Source organism: Papaver somniferum, chromosome 2, assembly GCF_003573695.1.
Source record: "Papaver somniferum cultivar HN1 chromosome 2, ASM357369v1, whole genome shotgun sequence".
NCBI lineage: Eukaryota > Viridiplantae > Streptophyta > Magnoliopsida > Ranunculales > Papaveraceae > Papaver > Papaver somniferum.
Genome location: NC_039359.1, coordinates 47,939,269 through 47,961,268, shown reverse-complemented (window position 1 = coordinate 47,961,268; position 22,000 = coordinate 47,939,269). Strand labels below are relative to the sequence as shown.

Below are 22,000 nucleotides of genomic sequence, written 5' to 3'. Positions count from 1 at the left end.
TAAGGGCCTAACTGACTAATGCTTGAACCAAGGTTTGTGGCAGTTTTCCATGGAATTTGGTGGATTGTTTTACAGGGTTTGAACTGGATTTGTATGTATGGCAGTTGGGTTTGAGGCGAACTCTGGATCTCAAAGGGAAGTCTATAGATATGTGTTACTTCCAGGTTTAATGGCTGTGTATGGAGAGAATAGTTTTTCTGTCGATGCTCAAAGGGAAGTTTGTAGAATTTATCTTGAACTGATGAAGATTTTGTTCGATATCTTGCAGGTAGAAATCTATACATATAGTGTTATGAACTTATGTGTTATGAACAAGAGTGGTTGTTTTTGAAGATGGTGATTCATTGGAAAAGATGTTGATGCTGAGTTGTTTCAAAAATGTTTAAGAATGATTGAATGGTTGTATGATCGTAACTGCAGGGAGATTATTAATGGGTTTTGAAAGCAACAACAACTACGATTATCTGTGTGAACACAAAAATGCACATCAGGTGTTTGTTCAAATGCCTGAATGGTTTATTCATTATCAAGAGTTGTTAGTCATGGCTCGAGGCAGTGGTGAATGAGTGAGTCTTGGACAGGATTTTGTGGCTGCCAAACATGAAGAAACTGAATATTTTCCAGCTATCTATGGCTCGTATGGTTCACAAGAACATATCAGAAGTGTCCTGAGACTGTGATCAGTATCAGAAGTTTGTTGATGTCGTTGATATTGCAGATGAACAGAAGAGATATAGAGGTGAATAAAGTTTATACAAGATTAGGGTATATGTTGTGCTTGATGAATAATGGCTAGTCAAGAGATGGGTGTTGCTGCTAATTATGGGTTTGAGGAATTACATTCCATGACGCTTACACATATGCAACTCGGACCAACCAGCCGAGTCAGGCTAGCTAACCCGGTCTTATATGAAAATATTAGTGCACGGATTTAAACGTATGATTCAAAGGACTATTAGGTATTTTTAGGTACTCTTAACAGGGCTAACTTTCCATCCACCATTTTTGGTCAAAACTTGCCTAGTTTTGTAAGAAATAAAAAAAGAGGCTTAGTTTTGTAAACCATAAAAAAACAGGCATATTTTTGTAAAAAGCCCTTCAAAGTTCGCCTAAAGTATATACTAAGTTCGGCCTTAAAGAACATAGTTCGGCCAATAACTAAAAAAGTTTGAGAAACACAGAGTGATGTTCAGCTTACAACCTATACAAGTTAAATCAGTCGAACTGTATTGCATTTCAAAACTCTGCCAAGTTTACCTGTTCAGCTGAAAACATTGAGAAGTCTAATGAGCCGAACTTCGTTGAACCCTAAGTTGTAGCCTGAGTTCGGCTAAATATTGAATTACTAACTACAACCGAACTGATCTTCCACATAGCAAAAAAAAAATAAGAAAAGTCCTAAGTTCGTCTGTTTTTGTCGCCAACTTTTGGTCCGAACCAACTTTTGATAATCAAAGAAACCTTATTTTATCGATCAAACTAAGCAATAATGGTCAAAATCTAGATGGGTTTTTGTGAAATGACTTATAATATACATTATCGGGGGGTTTATGGAGGGGGTTCGGCTGCTGAAAATGGAAAAAGAAAAAGAAAGAATAAGAAATGTGTTGACTGATTCTAGGTTTTGATTAGTTTTAGTTTAACCTAATTTATTTTAATTTAAGTTCTTAATTAAATTGAAGGATATTTAAGTAATTTAATCTAATTAAAGGGTAACCTAGTAATTCTGGTATGCTTAGACACCCCTTATAAAGATACCCTAGATGGAATCATCATTTAGTATGCCTCAAAAATATCGAGTATGCATCAAAATAGGTTTATTAATTCTTTTACCAGTCTTATGACCCCACCAAATCCTCTGCAAAAAATCAAGTTTACTTATTAAAGTAGTAGGGATTTTAAAACGACTCATTTGTAAGTAGGCAAAGAATTCAAAACATATTTAATAAGAGTAGATCTACCTGTTTGGTTAAGAGTGGTACCTACATAAATTTTGAGTCTAGCTTCAAAAGATTGAATAATAGGATCAGAAGACTTAACCTTAAAACGTCCAAGCAACAGAGGAGCACCAAGATATTTCTCGGTATCAGTTATGGACATTTTAAGAGCATTAGAAAGATCATCACAAATATTAGGACAAAGATTCTTGCTAAAATAAACACAGGATTTATCAAAATTAAGCATCAGACCAGATAGCTGCCCAAAATCTTGAAGAATGTGTAAGCTGTTGTCAACATGCTTCATATTGGCTTAACCAAAAATTTAGATATCATCAGCAAAAAGCAAATGTGATATAGGAGGAGATTTCCTAGAAACTTTAACACCATTAATATCTTTATTGACTTCAGCTGCAAGTAAAGACCTAGAAAGAAATTTCATGGCCAAAATAAAAAGATGAGGGGATAAAATATCTCCTTGTATAATTCCTCTAGTAGGTTCAAATTATTCACATGGAGAGCCATTAAGCAATACATTAATACTAGTAGTAGAAACACACTGCATAATGAGGTTGCAAAATTCAGTTTTGAATCCAAATTTCTCAAGGACTTTATTTAGAAAACTCCATTCCAATCTGTCAAAAGTTTTTGACAAATCAAGTGTGAGTTCCAAAGTGCCACTAAAAACCTTCTTTTTGTTTCATTGAATGAACCGTTTCATGTGCAATAATAATATTGTCATGTATGGCTCTACCTGGAACAAAAGCAGCCTGATAAGATGAAATCAGTTTCTTGAGAAGCGGTTTAATTCTATTATCCAAAATCTTAGATACAATCTTGTAAGAGACATTACATGACCAATTGGTCTAAATTCAAAAGGTAATTTAGGGATTTTGCATTTAGGGATAAGATATAAATAAGTCCTATTAAGACATCTAGGCATGTAACCACATTGGAAAAATCTTTGAACCACATCAATTATATCTTTACCTACTAGATTACATTGAGATTGATAAAAACCTTCTTGGAAACCATCAGGACCAGAAGCACTCCAAGCAGGCATGTTCTTAACCACATTCTCAATTTTAATATCACTAGGCATAGCAGACAACATACCAATATCAGCATCAGACAATATACTAGGTATAATATCAAAAGAATGGTCAGACAAGACAGGATTAGAAGAACAAGATACGGAGCTAAAATGATTAGTGAGCATCCTACTAATATCTTTCCTTTCCTTGAGCCAAAGACTATTATTATCACATAAAGCATTTATACTATTAGTATGAAGTCTTTTGTTATCCATGGAATGGAAATATCTAGTATTATTATCCACATAAAAAACAACTTTATCTCTTGATTTTTCTTTGTAGAAATATGATTGAATTTCATACCATTTTTCTAAATCACTAGTAATATTTTTAACTCTAACATGCGGATTATTAGAAACTAGCTTCATTTTGGGCAGTTTCTAGCAAGGTCTGAAAATTATTAATATTCTTTTGGATATCACCAAATTCCATCTTGTTCCACTTAGATAAAGCAATTCTAGCACTATGTTGTCTTTGATTCATTTTGAAAGCAGGACTACCATGATTATCCACATTCCAAGAGGATTCAAGATTATGCTTAAAAGTGTTATGGCCAATCCAAGTTCTGAAAAATTTAAAAGGTCTCCAAAGATTTCTAGGAATAGGATCAATTATAAGAAGCATATGACAATGATCAGAAGCAATAAAATTCAGATGTAGCATCTTATAGCACTAGAGAAATTTAAAGACCAATCATTATTACATAAGGCCATATCTAATCTAGCTTTCTTAGGTCCTGTACCATAAAAATTACTAGTCCAAGTGTGGTGTCTACCTTCATACCCAATATCAATTAAACCAGCTTCATTAACAGCATTTTGAACCCATTTACCTGAGCTATTTTTGTTTTTGTCTAAGTGGAAATTTAAATCTCCTATAACTACCCATGGTTGTTGAACATCTTTGCTGAATTTAAAAAGAAAATTCCATTGTATTTTCTTTGGTTCATTATAGGTAGAACCATAAATTAATGAGATAAGAGCCTTTGGTTTACTAGGACACAATTGAACCAAAATATGAATGATATTATTCTCACACCCAATAACCTCAGCATCTATACCATCTTTCCACATAAGTATGAGACCACCAGCAAATATAACCCTATCAATGCAAGCATAGTTAAGATAATGCACAGAATGGGCAACTGAAATCATTCTATCCTCATTAATTTTAGTTTCACAAAGAAAAATAAAATCAGGACTTTGAGTTTTAACCAAATTTTGAAACCGATCCTTTGTGAATTTATTAGCAAATACCTTGCACATTCCAAGATAAAATCTTCATTTTAAAATTGAAAATGTTTAAAACAAATGAAAATGATGGTTTTAAAAACAAATACCTTAGTCTCTTTTGTGCTGCATTGATTGATATCCTTTGTTGTGACCATGTGTGTTGTCTGTGTGTTCCCCAGATTACCATTGCTATTATCTCCATGTTCCAAAACATGAGTGACTGGAAAATCATTTCTCTGCCTCTTTCCAAGCCTTTCTCCTTCAACATTGCCTTCATTGATATTTCCATTAGAATAACTTGAACCAACAACATATCCATCCTTTGGAGGTACAAAAACAATACCTTTAACATATTTCTTCTTTGAAAAATTGCGAACTTGATCTCCTGCTCATGTAATTACTATTTGCTTCCTTTCACCTTTTTTAACTTCACTAAATAAATGAGGCTTAGCATGAGGTTTTGCTAAGAGATCTGTAGTATCCTTACAAGCACCTTTTGTATGGTTATGATGTAACAATTTGAACAAATTTTGTGAGGCGGTTTCTCATAAAAAAAAACTTGATCCACCTAGTTGACCTTGCATTAGTAATTTCCATAACTCCCCTCCTCATAAGGTAGTTGACATCAATTTGAACACACACCCTAACAGGGTCTCCTCTAACTGGAATCCCATCATCTGGTTCAATTGCCAACACTTCACCCATAATGTTACTTATTTTAGTAATGGCCTTCACATTCATATGCTCTGGAAGAATTTTCTTAACTTGGATCCAGAAACATTGCTTACTCCAATCTAAATCTTGATAAACAATTTCATAATTGTGATATCGAAAATTAATCAGGTATCCATTGATACCCCAGGGACGAGTGTTAAAAACTTTCTTTCGAGTATCTTCTTCTTTGAACTGAAACTCCATAATATTGTCATCTAGCTCAAAAACTTTGATATCACCAGCTGGGATAAAATCCCAAATGAAACCAGAAACTTTTCAACAGTTTTAAGACCCATTTTTCCTTCGACAATAATTTTTCCAACAATACTAAATTCCTCGTCAATTACTTCTTTTTCCTCTACATTGTCAGATTGATAGTAAACAACCTCTTCTATATCACCAAGATCCAAAGCACCTTGCATAATTTTTTTAGCTAAATCAATGACTGAAGTAGCATTTTCTTCTGCCATTTGAAAGGGAAAAGAGTTTTGATAAACTAAGAGAGAAATGTTGAGACGAAAGAATCCCTTTGTATCACCACTTTTATAGAACTGTAACCCTATAGAATATGGGAAGAGATCGATATTACGATAGATATGATTCCTAGTATCTCGTAATTGAGAATATATTCTTGACTGACTATTTCCATCACAAATTAAATCTATTTCAGAGAAAGGAAAGTGATAGTTGTATAGGCTTCCGATAATAACGAGAGTAATTAGCAGAACAAAATTGTAACAAAATTTTTGAATTTTGAAATTCACTAGGACACAACATTCTCCAAATCACCGATTTACCGAGTTGAAATTGCAGAGAATATTTTCTAGTCGAAAAATCATGGCAAACTTAAAGAACACAATAGCTTCACAAAGCAGCAGACCAACTTTTGCAAACGCTTGAATCACAATTATAAACATAGTAAACACCATTGGGGATATCATCAACTGCAAACACATTTGGAGATAAAAGTTTTTAGTTAGCCATCATTATGAGAATCAGATAATATCCAAATAAAATATTTTCAAAACTTAAATAAGTAAATATATGCTTTATAATCATAAATCAGGTGAAGATCTTTGTAGTAAAATACTGGAATAGATTCAAAACAAGAAGAAAATCATAGAGAATTAAAAGAAAATCAATAAAACATTTAAGAAAATTTCGAATGAGTTGACTCAATTTATCGCCGATCCTCAGAGCTCACTTGGACACTTGTTTGATGATGTACTTTAGTATATCGAAGGTTCACCCACTAACTTGTTTCAGCGAGTTTCTCCATGACCGACCAAGACTGTGAGACAGAAATGCATATGCTGAGGTGGTCATTAACTCACATCAGAGAGCTTCATACAACATAGATGTGTATGCTGAGGTGGTCATGCGGGTATACGAGGCACGATTGAATCAGGAATGAATATGTACGCAAGAAATTTGGGATAACACCAATCGAGGAGATGCTCACTCAACATAGACTGGGTTGGTTTGGCCATCTCCAGCGAAGGCCGCCTGATGCACCAGTTCTCGCAAGATGCATCATGCATGCTGAAGGAAGGATGAAGCGCAAAGGCCGACCGAAACTGACATTGTACGAGGTGGTGAAGTGGGACATGAGCAAGCAGAATCTATCGGAGGAACTTGCATTGGATAGACGGAAGTGGAGAGTGGTGATCCACATAGAAGAGGTAAGGTTTATGAACTTAATTGGACCGAGGTAAGATTTATAAACTTGAAACGAGGATTCACCCTTTAACTAGCGAACATGTGAAATCATCCCGGTAGATTGTGAAGAGGGTGGGGTGGTGGTGGTGGTGGTGGTGGTGGTGGGTGGGAGGGGGGGTCAATTTTAACCAATCCGTAGTTGACAATGTCGTGTAATTAGCACTCGGGCTGATATTATCAAGCGTTCTAACCTTGGTATATGGAAGTTATGAAATTAGCACTCACAACTTCCCTATAGACCTAGCTGCTACTCTAAAATTAGCAGGATTCTGAAGCGGGGAATCCCTCCATATCCCTGCATCCTGAACATGGATGTTAATGTACCGCTTTAATAGTTGTGAATACGTAATTCCATTAAAGTTGCGTCTACTTCATCTTTTGTACTAAAAAGATTGTGGTGCAGAAAGTGTCAAGAATTTGTTCTTTTCTAGTGCAGATTGTATCGAGGCCGGCAAGACGGCGTAAAATTTGCATTACTTTCATAAGATGAATTTTATTCCAGTTCTGGCCTACCTGGTAAAAAAAGCCTTCGGATATCTGATCGGACCAAGACCGTGAAACTCGACCAAGATCGACTACACCCTATAATACTAATGGGAAAATTCTCATGGGAGTGGGGGAAATAATCCAATTTGCCAATTTTGGGCCACCGTGGAATGGGATGATTGAAAAAATGGACGAATATCGAGATCAAAAAAAGTGGTAGACGCTTAACTGCTCGGTTATCTTTTTACTTCTAGCGGCTGAAAGTAGGTCACTCGGTTCTATATAAGCCTCCCAACGACTCTATCATCCAATGGTTGAAAATTGATCCTATATATATACACACACACGTCCAATTTCAACTTCAACTTTCGCAACATCATCCAACCAGTATTTGCCTATTATAATTTCATTTATAATCGTCATATTTCATTAACACCAATAAATGGTGCCTCGCTTCACTCGGAAAGAAGATTTTGGTCTTGTTGGAGTTTGGGTATTAGTTGCTATAGATGAAGGGAACGATTAAACCAATCGCATTTATTGGGAGAACTAGTGTGTTTCAAAGCTTCGTGGCTTTAGTCGATAATGAAAATGAAACAACGCGGTTAATAAAGCTCATTCTGAATTGTCCATTGAAGAACGAGTAACAATCTTAATAAATTTTTTTAATAAACAATCTAGTTTTACTTAATCATGCTAACTTATTATTCATCCGTGTTCTTTAGTTTTCTCGTTTTCAATATTTTTGAAGCCAACGACATAGAATTTGGTCGGGACGAAATCTTTAAGGAAAGCACCGCCAAGATTCAATGTTTGTTAAGTAAATAAATGTAATGCTATGTTATGTTATGAACTAGATTGTGCCATGTAATTAACGCAATAGTTGTTTCTTTTATTTCGATCTAAATACTAAAATCAATTACTCCAAGTTTCTCAGTTTGCTTCAATTAAATATAAATGGCTAACTACAAATAAAAAAAATATAAATAAAACATACTACTCCGTTTATGGAAAAATGTCACTTTCACTTTTTCAATTTGACCTATATTTGAATTTTAATTCTAAATTTTCTTCATTAATTAGAATATAATTATGTGGAAGGAAATAATAGTTGAGATATTGAGAAATAAAACTAATCTAATCTACGTTCGTTGATCAAAATGGTTCCATCCCTGAATAAATGAAATTTTTTTTAATAACTCATAGATACCTGCATGAGTAAGATTACATTATCCATATTCATAACCTTGATTAAATGTAACTAGATATGGCGACACACAATAAACATTGTCATATATATGGTTGAAGTGCTGATGCATGAGTTTGGCTTCAATCATATAGATTGTCGTCGAGCTGCTTTAAGGTTAACTTATTGTGCTACTTGATTCTTCCTTACAAATTCTTGGAAAGAGTGACAATGACTAGTTCCATCCGCAGAAGCGGAAACAGTCGGACTGAATCCAAACAACATAATATTAATCGTCCGTTCTTTTTTTGAGATGTATCCAAGTGGGTAGAATGTAATTATTGAACTAGATGGTAATAAGGGCACATCTCCGGAAACCGACGATCACTGCACCATTTTAAGGGATTAGCAACTCAGAATAGCAATAACACTAGTGTCGATGCTAATTTCGGTTGGTAATTTTTCGTAGCGGCATATTTAGGTTGCTGATTTTGTAACTGCCCTGTGTCCAAGCGTGCGAACTGTGCGTGTGGTCGGGAACACTGAGACTAGTTTCTATGCCCAAGTCAAACTTTAGCCAGGGTCTGTTGCTCTCTAAAAATGGTGTAGTGGATGTATAATCGTTGCACATGACCTGCCATTCCACATCAGCATAGCTTATATCCCTTTAAATGGGACATCCAATCGAGACATTCAGAAGCTAATGCATTGTAATAGCCTCCCCTATACTCAATATTTTCCAATCAACGGTGGAGTAAATGATGATGATGAAGATGTTTGATTGAGATACATGTATACGCTAGGGTTTTCGGGCGAGGTTGGTAAGGAAAAACCTCTTGTCGAGTACCCATAACACAAACCATCTTTTGAGCTTATTAACATGATTTGGTTCTAAATAGTTTCGGTGCTTTATGGTTCGGAGTGCATAACTGTTGGAGTCTTGCAACAATAGAAAAAACGTCAGATGTATCAAACAATAAATATAAAGAACCGTATCAAACAACTCTACCACGAACAAATTGATGAGGGAAGAATCACAGGTTCAACAAGCTGTCCTTAACACATTAGTTCGCGGGTATACTCTGAAGTAATGCTAAACCCCAACCTGCGAAGATGTGTCCAGGATAAGACTGCCCGATATAACTTGAGTTAGCACAACGCAAGTTACCCACTATTGAACTTAGCAACAGGGATAGAAGTAAAACGACACACACAAAACAAGAAGAAGAAGAAGAAAAGTAGACCTAGAGATAGTCGCTGCTTATGTGTTTTGAAAACAGAATATCGAGTCATATTTACAGGATGAGATACTTGCGAATCAAGTTAGGTTTTGGTTTTCTCCAAAAACAAGTAAAACTCGTAAAAGGAATTTCCCACAAATAAAACTCTTAAGAAAATATTTTAGGAATTAATTTCCTAAAAGAAAAATTCGCCAAAGATAAATACGAGTAGAAGAGGAACTTGGTGCATGGTATACGCGCATGGGCATGGGTCGAAACATGTATTTTTCGCCTCAGCCGCTCCACCCACATTGTTTTACAACATATCCATGAGTACATGGTTATATAGTGGAGCACCTCTTTAGTTTTCCACAATGTGGGACTAAAGATTCCATTTTATTCACTCAAAAATGAGTGAGTATCCTTAGACCCTTAGGTCATGAGATCAAACCACACCAAGACCAAAAATCCATTTATTAAATAACTCATTTTCTCCAACAATAACATAGTAAAAAGTTATTCAACCCAGACACGAATATACCACCGACTTTCAATTTTTCAATGAATTAGTACCTGTGCTATATTGCTTAGGAAGCGTTTAGAGCCTGGGCTAATAAGGTATGCTTCGGAGTCTCCATGTTGACGAGGCCTTATGAGGTGTTAAAGAAACCCCAGGAACAAAACCACCTACCCATGTGGGTCTCCAAAGGGTGGGAAATATCGTCGGTCGTGGTCGATGGGGTGTTACAAACTTGGTATCAGAGCCATGAACGCCTTTGTTGGGAGTGTGGGTGAAAAGTACCATATTGCTTAGGAACGTCCAGAGCATGGGCTAATAAGGTATGCTTCGGATTCTCCATGTTGACGAGGCCTTTTGGAGTCCTCAAAAAGCGTTAGGAACAAAACCACCTATCCATGAAGGTATATATCCACCTACCTATCATCGGCCATGGTTGAGAGGGTGTTACAAACTTTCGTCATTGTATAATTGAAGACGTTGTTTACTCTCACCTGACAACCACTTTACTTGGTTAAATAGAACCATATCTCCCTCACATAATATTCCCATAGGAGTTAAAGTACAAATCTAACCGTGTAACTCGTGTAGACGTGTTCATAATTCAAATTTTGCTTTAAAATGCATATAAAATTATCTCCAAAAATTTAAGTAACCAAGAAACAAACTTATCGCAATTGAAATCCTTGAAATAAAACGTATATATAGTACTCCAAAAATGTTACAATATTAGTTGAACACCAAGTCATACGGTTTTTATGATGTATGAAATAGAATTGTCACAAGGATATTTTAAACCGGCCCGTTATTTGACAATTTCATGAAGGTACCTGTACATCTCAAGCATTCTTGACCGCCCATTTTTTATTTTGGTGTAGTGATCTCGCACTTTAATTTGAGATATACGATCAAAGGGTATAAATTTACTAACCACTTGTTTAATATTAGCGAAATTCTGTCCTCAATCCTGAATCCAATTTAATTGCTCGAAGGGTTATGTGATGATTGACCAACTTTTTGTTTCCTTTGAGAAATCTTTGTTATTGTTTAAATAACTTTTTTTTATAGAAAGAGATGTGTAGAATTTCTGAACAAACTAAAAAAATAAAAAAAACTAGTTTATGTAGAGTAGATGAGAACATTTTCGGGAAATTTGAAAACTAGCAGTTAGCGATAGAGACCGTCCCGAGCGACATAATCTTGGCCTCTGGCGGAACCGTCTTTTTTTCCAGCGGATTAGACTTATTTGCCCGGCTCAGCCTCTACCGCCCGTTTACCCGTCCACTTGCCTAAGACTGGGTCTTATGGGCATGCCCAAGCCCTTCCCAAGGCAAAAAAGCGTTGCCCAAAGGGACTCTTCCCGCAAGGCTTCCCTAATGTGCGGGAATCCCAGTGGGAAGACTCCGGGAACGGATAATGGTATCCGTTTTCAGAAAGCAGAAAATGGTCATTCATTAACCGTTCTTGTCAATGATAACAGAGAGCCATTGTCCGTTCTTATGGAACGACTAATCATCGACCGGTTTTTCTTTCTTAGAACGGTTAATGGCTATCGTTCCTTGACCTTTTTTCGTTTACACTCCGTGTACACTCATTTGCAGTTTATGTTTCTTTTATGATTAATGGTTACACTGTATTTGTTTTGAGATTTGTTGGAGTAATATTTATTTTCAGTTGTGTTGGATGTACATGTGTAAAGGTGCATTTACACATACTCGGACGTACTGTTAGCCTTGGATTCTTATCATCATCAACGCACTGTTAGCCCCGGATTTTTATCATCATCAACGCACTGTTAGCATCGAATTCTTATCTCTAATTGATATCTTATTCAAGATGGATATCACTTTATCTTTATCAACAACGGGGATTTCTCTTATAAATCCCAAACAAAATTTTTACAAACACAATTCATTAACCATTCAAAGAAACACCTACCTTGAAGCATAATACAATTTTCGAAATCTACCGAGTCACGAATGAATTCTAGCAGGAAAGGAAAACAAATAGTGTGTGTCGAGGAAAACCAAATGTGTCCACTATGTTTTCTTGATGACCACTCTGCAATGCAGTTCCCTTGGATGTATTCGAAGTTCCCACAGAGAGGTTGTACATGCATCAAAATGTTACTCGAAACGGAACCAGGAGAGAATAGGTACTTGCGTTGCCAATTCGATCCAGCTATTAGAGCATTTGTGAGTTGCACATCTAAATTCTTAAAATTAAATGACAATGTCTTGGAAAAGCCACAATTATCTAATACCTGAAGTGCGCGTGGATTATTCCATACAACGATATCATAATAATCCTTAAGGCTTCCCCAACTAGTCCTCACTTTCATCTTCGGTGCATCTATACCGGATGTATGGCCATCTCTATATTTTACGGACAACATTTGGTCCATCGGGTACTCCATACCATTATCTAAATGCACCGAACAAACAAATATAAACATATGAAAATCATCAAACAAATGTAAACCTCTTGGAGGAAAAACTTAATTTCATACTAAAAACCATATCTTACTAACAACTTTGGATTCCCACATTTCTATGAATTGTGTATTATCCAAATCACAAGACATCCGACATAATTACGGTACATAATTAGGATTATTTAAAATCAAATGTCACTACAATTCAACCATATTTATCAATAACTAACCAATCAACCATGTTCATCAATAAGTATCAAAAATTTGTCATGTTAAATAAATTTTAAACAAATACAAAGAAGTAACTAATAGTTGTGGGATTCAATTAGTGTTAATAACCTATCAATCTTGCACAATTAATCTTAATTGAAAAGGAAATTGGAAACTAGGGTTTTAGGTTAAAATAGTTTACCTTTAAGGATTGAGTGGTTAAAACGCCTTCAAATCAATTCCAACTTCGAATTCACCCTTTGTTTCAAAAACCCAAACAAAAAATGGGAGAAAACTATGGTTTTTGATTGTTAACGGAGGGGAAGAAGATGAACTGTGTGTATGAAAAAAAAAACAGGAAGAAACAAAGTTCTCTGTTGAGTTCTATGTATGTTTTAGGGTAAATAGTGGAACGGTTAATTATAGACAATCAAGAACATCAAAGGCTCCAACAACAGCTGAAGAATCTATATGAAATTAAGAATAAAATAGCTTACCAACAGTCCAGAGAAAGCACCATCAAGTTTCAAGATAGAAATTCTATAGTTTTCATGCTCAAGCTAATTACAAAAGAAGGTGCAACCAAATTGATGCTCTCAAAAACAAGCAAGGGGAATGAAAAGACACTAGAGAAGAAATTGTTGTCATCCTTAAAGCACACTTCCAAGAGATTTCTACTTCTAACTTAATTGAGGATGATCATGAAATATTAAATCTCATTACTCCATGTATCACTGAAGCTGAGAACAAGGAGTTAACTGCTATCCCAGATGAACAAGAAATCAAGAGCAATGTCTTCTAAATAAGAGCTTGGTCAGCACCAGGGCCAGATGGTTTTCAAGCAGGTTTTTACCAGCAAAATTGGGAATTGGTGGAAGGAGATGTTATAAAAATGGTGCAGGAATTCTTCAAGAATGGTAAACTGCTAAAAGAGCTCAATCATACTTTTCAAACCCTCATACCAAAAAATAACTGTGTACAAAACTCTTCTGACTTCAGGCCAATAAGTCTATGCAACATATCTTACAAAATTATATCCAAGATCATGACAAACAGATTGAAACCCATGCTTCACAAAATTATCTCCCCTTGGCAAGCAGCATATGTTCCAGGAAGAAATATCATTGACAACACTGTCATTGCTCATGAAGTAGTTCAATACATGAAAACCACACAAAATAGTAATGGAAATGTTGCAATAAAGCTGGATATGTCAAAGGCTTTTGACAGAATGGAGTGGAATTTCATCATCAACATCTTCATAAGACTAGGCTTCTCTAAGAAATGGTGTCAGTTGGTCAATCAATGCATATCTACAACAAGCATATCAATTCTTCTCAATGGTTCTCCAATTGAAACTATTCATCCTACAAGAGGATTAAGATAGGGTGATAGCCTATCTCCATATATCTTCATCACTTGCATGGAAGGTCTAAGCAGAATGATCCAAGCTTCAGTGGATAGCAAGGACATTATTCCAATATATCCTGCTAAAAGAAGTCCTCCAATATCTCACTTGTTCTTTGCATATGACTGCATTCTATTCTCCTCTGCCAAAATGAGCTCCATAAACAATCTTAAGGATATCATCAACAAGTTCTGCAAAGCCTCAGGTCAAATGGTGAATCTCAGCAAATCAAGCATACACTTTCACAAAAGGATTGAGGATGAAATAAAGCAGCAAATCTGCAATACTACGAATATGAATATTACGCTCTTGGAAGAAAAATATTTAGGAATAAATCTATTCATAGAAAGGAAGAAATCCAACTCTTTCAAAAGCATAAAGGAGAAAATGCAGAGAAGACTGATTCAGTGGCAAGCTGGTTTCACTAATCAAGCTGGAAGAAGCACACAAATCCAAGATATTACAAACTCTATGGCTCAATTTCAGATGAGCTGCTTCATGTTACCTAAGAAAAACATAAATGATCTTGAAGCAATGTAGAGAAGATATTGGTCGAATAGAAAACAAGGAAAAGGAGGATTCTTAAAGTCTCGGGAGAGTGTGAATATACCAAAAAGATGGGGAGGGATGGGTTTTAAAAATCTGCAAGTTTTTGATGAAGCAATGGTTACTAAACTGGCTTGGAGGATGATACAAGAAAAGAACAAGACATGGGTGGAAGTTCTTAAAGCTAAACATTTTAAAAATGAAGATATTCTTCAAGAAGATGTTTCAAGTAAAGGGAATGATATTTAGAGAAGTATAAGTACTGGAATCAATTGGGTGAAACAATTTCATATTTGGCAGATTGGGAATGGGAAAACAGTTTATGCTTTCAGAGATAATTTGATTGAAGGATACACAGCAGCACAAGTGCAACAAAATTTCTTTAACTATGAAGAATATCCTTACTACATGAAAGTCAATGAGTTAATTGATATTCATACTCAAAGCTAGAATTTGGATCTTCTTCAAAATTACTTTACTCAAGATCAGATAGAGAAAATCAGTCGCATAAAACCTTCAATGCAGCAAGAAGATGAAATGGTTTGGTCTCTAACTAGAAATGGCCAATTTACAGTTAAATCCACATACAAGGCAATTATGTGTCAGCAAAATCAAAGTCTGGTTAACAAAGAGAAGGAAGCAAAGTTTTGGCTGAGCTTATGGCATCTACAGATTCCACATAAATGTCAACTTTTATTATGGAAAGTGGCTCATGATATAGTTCCTGTGAATGAAAGACTTGCCAGATATAATCAAAATCATCAAGTCAACTGCCAAAGATGTAATGATGAAGAAGAAAATATCACCCACCTGCTGCTCAAATGCAATTATGCCTGAGATGTTTAGAATGTTTTTGCTTCTCAAATTGGCCAACAGATTGATAGCATCAATGCAATACAATAATGGCTAAGAAGCTGGAGCAACCCTAACAATAATATTTGCTTTAGAAGGAAAACAACAACTAATCTAATTATTGTTACTATGTGGTTCATCTGGAAATCCAGATGTGAGCTCATTTTTAATAACAACAGATGTTCCAGCTCAAGCCTAAAACACAGGATTCTAACTTACTACACTGAGAATAAAATCCACATAAATCAGTCAGAAAGTATAGTCCAAGTTGATAGAAGCATGATAGGCAGAAATGAAGCTAGTATATACAATAATAGATGGTGTCCCCCTCCTAGAGGAAAATTAAAAATCAACATTTATGCTTATATTTTACCTAATCATAATATTGCTGGTATTGCTCTAATCATAAGAGATTTTACAGGGAGGATGGTGGAAGCCTGGACGCTAGTAAAAAGAGCCAGAGATGTCGCCCAAGCTGAAGCAGTGGCAGTGCTTAAAGCTCTTCAGTGGATTGTTCAGTTGCAGATTCAGCATGTCATAGTGGAAGGAGACAAAAAAGAATTCATGGAAAGCGTCGGGGGTCCTCAGATTACTACAAAATGGGAGGTTGCCAATGTTATCAGAGATTGTCAACATCTATTTAAGTGTCTAGGGAATGTTCAAGTTTGTTTTGGAAATAGGAAGTGTAACCAAGTAGCTGATGTACTTGCTAAGTTTGTCATAAATAATAATTATACTAGGAAATGAATTTATGAACTCCCTCAGTGTGTCGAGTCTAGATTAGAAAGTGAAAGAATAGTGATGTAATGCCTTTGGTTGGCTTTTGAGCTTAATGAAAATCTTTCCTGTTTTTCTTTAAAAAAAAAAGCCTCCGCTATACTCAATATTTTCCAATGAACGGTGGAGTAAATGATGACGATGAAGATGTTTGGTTGAGATAAATGTATACGCTAGGGTTTTCGGAGGAGGTTGGTAAGGAAACAACTCTTGTCGAGTACCCATAACACAAACCATCTTTTAAGCTTATTAACATGATTCGGTTCTAAATAGTTTCGGTGCTTTATCGTTCGGAGTGCATAACATCGTAAAAATTTATTCAACCCAGACACGTATAGACCACCGACTTTCAATTTTCTATGAATTAGTACCTGTACTATATTTATTAGGAAGCGTTTAGAGCCTGGGCTAATAAGGTATGCTTCGGAGTCTCCATGTTAACGAGGCCTTATGAGGTGTTAAAGAAACCCCAGGAACAAAACCACCTACCCATGTGGGTCTCTAAAGGATGAGAAATATCGTTGGGCCGTGGTCGATGGGGTGTTCCAAACTTGGTATCAGAGCCATGAACGGCTTTGTTGGGAGAGTGGGTGAAAAGTACCATATTGCTTAGGAACGTCCAGAGCATGCGCTAATAAGGTACGCTTCGGATTCTCCATGTTGACGAGGCCTTTTGGAGTTCTCAAAAAGCGTTAGGAACAAAACCACCTACCAATGAAGGTATATATCCACCTACCTATCATCGGCCATGGTTGAGAGGGCGTTACAAACTTTCGTCATTGTATAATTGAAGACGTTGTTTACTCTCACCTGACAACCACTTTACTTGGTTAAATAGAACCAAATCTCTCTCATATAATATTCCCATAGGTGTTAAAGTACAAATCTAATCGTGTAACTCGTGTAAACATGTTCATAATTCAAATTTTGCTTTCAAATGCATATAAAATATGAAATTATCTCCAAAAATTTAAGTAACGAAGAAACAAACTTATCGCATTTGAAATCCTTGAAATAAAACGTATATGTAGTACTCCACAAATATTATAATATTACTTGAACACCGAGTCATACGGTTTTTATGATGTATGAAATAGAATTGTCACAAGGATATTTTAAACCGCCCGTTATTTGACTATTACATGAAGGTACCCGTACATCTCAAGCATTCTTGACCGCCCATTTTTTAATTTGGTGTAGTGATCTCGCACTTTAATTTGAGATATACGATCAAAGGGTATAAATTTACTAACCACTTGTTTAATATTAGTGAATTTCTGTCCTCAATCCTGAATCCAATTTAATTGCTCGAAGGGTTATGTGATGATTGACCAACTTTTTGTTTCTTTGACCTTTTTTCTTTTACACTCCGTGTACACTCATTTGCAGTTTATGGTTCTTTTATGATTGATGGTTACATTGTATTTGTTTTGAGATTTGTTGGAGTAATATTTATTTTCAGTTGTGTTGGATGTACATGTGTAAAGGTGCATTTACACATACTCGGCCGTACTGTTAGCCTCGGATTCTTATCATCCTCAATGCACTGTTACTTTAGATTTTTATCATCATCAACACACTGTTAGCGTCGGATTCTTATCTCTAGTTGATATCTTATTCAGATGGATATCACTTTATCTTTATCAACAACGGGGATTTCTCTTATAAATCCCAAACAAAAATTTTACAAACACAATTCATTAACCATTCAAAGAAACACCTACCTTGAAGCATAATACAATTTTCGAAATATACCGAGTCACGAATGAATTCTAGCAGGAAAGGAAAACAGATAGTGTGTGTCGAGGCAAACCAAATTTGTCCACTATGTTTTCTTAATGACCATTCCGCAATGCAGTTCCCTTGGATGTATTCGAAGTGCCCACAGAGAGGTTGTACATGCATCAAAATGTTACTCGAAACGGAACCAGGACAGAGCATTTGTGAGTTGCACATATGAATTTTTAAAATTAAACGACGGTATCTTGGAAAAGCCACAATTATCTAATACCTGAAGTGCGGGTGGATTATTCCATACAACGATATCATAATAATCCTTAAGGCTTCTCCAACTAGTCCTCATTTTCATCTTCGTTGCATCTATACCGGATGTATGGCCATCTCTACCTTTTACGGACAACTTTTGGTCCATCGGGTACTCCATATCATTATCTAAATGCACCAAACAAACAAATATAAACATACGAAAATCATCAAACAAATGTAAACCTCTTTGAGGAAAAACTTAATTTCATACTCAAAACCATATCTTACTAAAAACTTTGGATTCCCACATTTCTATGAATTGTGTATTATCCAAATCACAAGACATGCGACATAATTAGGATTATTTAAAATCAAATGTCACTACAATTCAACCATGTTTATCAATAACTAACCAATCAACCATGTTCATCAATAAGTATCAAAAATTTGTCATGTTAAATAAATTTTAAACAAACATAAAGCAGTAACTAATAGTTGTGGCATTCAATTAGTGTTAATAACCTATCAATCTTGCACAATTAATCTTAATTGAAAAGGAAATTGGAAACTAGGGTTTTAGGTTAAAATAGTTTACCTTTAAGGATTGAGTGGTTAAAACGCCTTCAAATTAATTCCAACTTCGAATCACCCTTTGTTCCACAAACCCAAACAAAAAAATGGGAGAAAATGATGGTTTTCGATTTTTAACCGAGGGGAAGAAGATGAACTGTGTGTATGAAAAAAAACACAGGAAGAACCAAAGTTCTCTGTAGAGTTCTATGGATGTTTTAGGGTAAATAGTGGGACGATTAATGGTTAGCTGGTTCAATCGATTTTGACTGGTAAAGATAAGGAGAACGGTTAACCATTAACCGTTTCCAATGAAACGGGTGATAGCTGACCGTTATATGAAGAACGATTGATTGTTGTCCGTTTTTTTTGCTTAGAACGGCTAACAGTTAGCCGTCCCTGGATTTATCTGGAAAAAACCGCAAGAACCAGGCCAGGCTGATGTATAAAGGTGTTTGGGAAGTGGCTGGGAAGAACAACTGGACCCGGTGCAAGGCAAATTGGTTCCATTTGTAGGAATTGGCGTTAACGGGCTCTTGAATCACAGGGCCTAAATAGGTTATGCATTAGGGTTCACTGTTTAGGATGATTGACCTAACTATAAAATGAAACAAGGGAGTGCCTCCTCCCCTGTACCCTGCAGTTTCCATCTCTGTTCCGCAAGTTCCAGTTTCGCCTCCCATTAAACTTCTCTGATTCTGTAATCCATTTTCTTTCTCTTAATTCATTTATTGCAAAGAAGCAAGTTATCGTATGGTGTTTGAATTGAATCTTGGTTTTGTATGGGAACCTCCATGGGATTCATTCACCAATGACCTTTCTCAGAGCATGATGGTATTTACTCTCACAAGTAAGTCTCGTCATCCATTTAATTTTCTTAGTCCTAGTCTTAGTTGTTTTTTTTTGAATTTCTGAATTTGTGACTGTTTCTGATTTTTGTTTGAGTTTTTTTTTTCTTTTGAATCTCAAACCCTTAATTAGTTTTTTGATTCCAAAATTAGATTCAGTTTCAAATTCAATTTCTGCTTAATTGGTCTAATTGGTTCTGTAATTATTGGATGCTCATATTTATTATAATATCATGACTTGTGGATCTGCAGAGACACGGTCCGTAAGCTGTGTGGCACTGAATTGAAGAACTTATTGGAATTGGAAGGTCTACGTTGAAAACGTTTCAGCATTGCAGTTTCAGATGTGTGCCTTTGAGTTTTCCACAAACAAATTCACCATGAACATGTACAGATATTCAAGTGGTATCGAATTGCTTGTTCAACTTATAGTATCCAATTTCTTGAACGACCTGCAACTGTCAGTGTAGGAATTGGAAAATCCCTTACGATGATCTTCTGGCTGTTAAGAAGATGAAGGAAACAATTGCAAATCCTCAACTCACCATCTCAATATGCATACCAAGATAATTCAGTTGGTGAGTTGAGGATTTGCAGCTGTTTCCTTAATCAAGCACATTCTTAATTTGCATCCCACCAAGATAAAAGAAACTAGACTTTTTAACAAGAAACAAGCACATTACTCCTTTGTTCATCTTAGAATCAAGCATACTCTTTTCTACAATAAGAAACTTCTATGTCTCAGTAGGAGATTTTCACCACCACGGCACCACCACCACAAGGAAATTTAATTGCACTAAATGCAGTATCCATAACAATCCGACTGCGGGGGAGCTGCCTGGAAAGCCGGAGGAAAGTCAAGTTCCTTTGTTGTTCTGATCAGCAACTACTGACTTGTGTGACTGTTAAGAATATCAGGAAGGAATTTGGTTGCCTGCTACGGGTTGACAGTGAAAAATGGAAGGAAAGTGTTGTGTAAGATTTTACATTTTAGTAATTCAAGAATTGATTTGTTGAACTAACGAACAAATGTGGATTTTACTTTTATTCCTTCTTCGGTCAGTGATATGCTAGAGACTCATTTTTAGTGTATAGCTGGAGCCTTATGTTCCTCTATTGTCCCAGCAGTATGATGTATGGAAATGTTCGATCTACTGCTATAGGACAACATTTCTCTGCATTTGATTTTATCCTGCTAAATGAGATGAAAAGTTAGCAACACACTGATAAATGGACTTTGGAAAATCTCAATTCTGCTCGAGTGGTAATGGAGTGTTACTGTTAGGTTGAAGTTTTTGGAGGGTACGACAGTACAGTAAGTATGCTTCTGCTCTCTTTTCAGGTAGAAGCACCGGCCGTTATATATTGGATTGGAGTAAGGATCAAAACAGAGCTCTCTGCCCGAAATACCAAGTTCGTAAGTGCACATTCTTCAGCATACGCTGCTTCTTCTGGAGTCTTGTTTCTTCTGTATCCTGCCAAGATGAAACAATGGTAGGCTCAAATATGCAGTTGTCACCACAATTCTTTCAAAACTCTCTTTTGCATTTTTAATCCGCAACTGGTTTTGCAGTATCCTCCTACAGTCCTTTGTTATGAACGATTTTTTTGGGCACTACTCAAAAAAGGTGGGGACTACTTTGTGATACAAATGTCCACCCTATATTATAAGAGTGTCTTAAAAGATTAGGGAAGACTAATCTACCCTTATTATTCTAATTAAGATTATAACTAACCCTAATAATCCACTAATCTAACCCACTATCCACTAATCTAGCCCACTAATTAAAACCTAAATTAAAAGAAACAAAATCAGTTTCATTTTGTTTTCTTTTCTTCTTCTCTTTTCCTCTTCTTTGTCAACATCGACGTTAATCGTCGATTCGAAAAAATTTCATCGTCGATTAATCAATTTTCATAAGCAATGCATGCCAAGCAAACACCCAGACTTCCAGGATTGAGTCCGGGACTCCCACATATAGTGAATTTTCCAAAAGAATTGCTAAAATTTAAAGAACTTGAAGCACCGTTGATAGGCAAAATCAATCATCCAACCGCAACAAAGAAGTCTGATTCAAGTGAAATACAAATCCGCGGGTAATTTCCTTCATACCCATTCTTTTCAATTCGTTATTTGTTGAAGAAATCGATTAGAAATCATCAAAACCCATTGAAAATGGTAGTTACAGTAGATAGTTCGGCTAGGAGAAATTTGTGTGTAACCTTAGAATTGCTAACCGAACTCCTAAAAATAAGAACAGTTC

General features: G+C 35.8%; 1 long non-coding RNA gene across 1 annotated transcript; it reads left to right on the top strand.

The window, feature by feature from the left end:
• The first annotated feature begins 19,537 nt into the window (after window positions 1-19,537).
• Window positions 19,538-20,783, top strand: LOC113347567. Its single transcript, XR_003359095.1, has 2 exons — window positions 19,538-19,738; window positions 19,989-20,783. It is a non-coding gene; the product is annotated as an uncharacterized LOC113347567 (long non-coding RNA).
• The last annotated feature ends 1,217 nt before the right edge of the window (window positions 20,784-22,000 follow it).